Below are 1125 nucleotides of genomic sequence, written 5' to 3' on the forward strand. Positions count from 1 at the left end.
TTGCCTTAGGCTTACAACATGGTTCACTTTTCTCCTCAAGAACAGTGCTGGCCATTGTGAAAATGTAAGGATAACTATTAAACACAAGGAAAGACATAATATTTCTTACTCTCTGCAGACACAAGAAACTAACTGATTTAGAGATGTTTCTCAGCTTCCCACCATCATTTATTTTATTTGCATTGTATAATATTTTATCATACAGTATATGCTTTTTGTCTTTTTTTTTTACTTCAAAAATATTTACTGTAACAAATGGTTTCATTTCACTTTTATTTGCACTCTAATGTCATATTTACTCCCCTGCCATAAGCTTTTGTTTCTTCAGTTTCTTCTGGGATATCTTTTTCTTTTGAGCAACCTCCTCTTCTGGTTTAGGAACAATTTGTTCCTTTTCAGTAAGTATCTCAATATGGCAGGGAGAACTCATGTATGGGTTAATTCGACCAGCTCTGTAAGTACGCTGTTGCATTTTGGGAGACTTGTTAACCTGGATATGCTCAATGACAAGAGAATCCACATCCAAACCCTTTAGTTCTGCATTACTCTCTGCATTTGTAACCATATGCAGCAAGAATTCAGCACTCTTTTTGGGCCACCGACCCTGTGTCCAACCCCATTGCTTAGCCTGGGCTCACCTGCCAACTCCACCATTATATCGACGGAAAGGAACACACTGTTTCTTCAATGTGACATCTTTCAAATACTTGGTAGCTTTTTGGATATGCATGCCCTTGATAGCTTGGGCTGTTTCATGAGTGTTCTTGAAGTGGACCCGGAGATTTGAACCCCTTGACTTACATGATTTTGTGGGGTTTTCAGGATCAAGAGAGTACCTCACCATTTTGAATGATTACCTAGGATGGCTCAAAGGAAGAGCTTTTGTTTTTCTTAATACAAATTTCTTTCAGAATTCTTTATGCAGAATTGAATTTGTATAATGTGAATTTACACAGAAAACTGTCTCAAAACCAAGTCCAGGTATGCTTAGAAGCATCCAAGAACCTTCCAAGGTACTTCTAAGACTCTTATTGATAGGGTGTCCAAAGATAAGTTTATGATTTTTCCTGAAGGATTAAGTCATAGCCCGTACTAGTAATAGACTAGAGGCAGTACTATTTTGAG

General features: G+C 37.5%; 1 pseudogene; it reads right to left on the reverse strand.

The window, feature by feature from the left end:
• Positions 1-242: 242 nt before the first annotated feature.
• LOC138157054 (large ribosomal subunit protein uL22-like) lies at positions 243-875 on the reverse strand (annotated as a pseudogene).
• Between the last annotated feature and the right edge of the window lie 250 nt (positions 876-1125).

This window comes from Petaurus breviceps, unplaced genomic scaffold (assembly GCF_028583685.1).
Source record: "Petaurus breviceps papuanus isolate PSGF00001 unplaced genomic scaffold, PetGlider_PUasm1.0 111, whole genome shotgun sequence".
In the NCBI taxonomy this organism is placed as follows: Eukaryota; Metazoa; Chordata; class Mammalia; order Diprotodontia; family Petauridae; genus Petaurus; species Petaurus breviceps.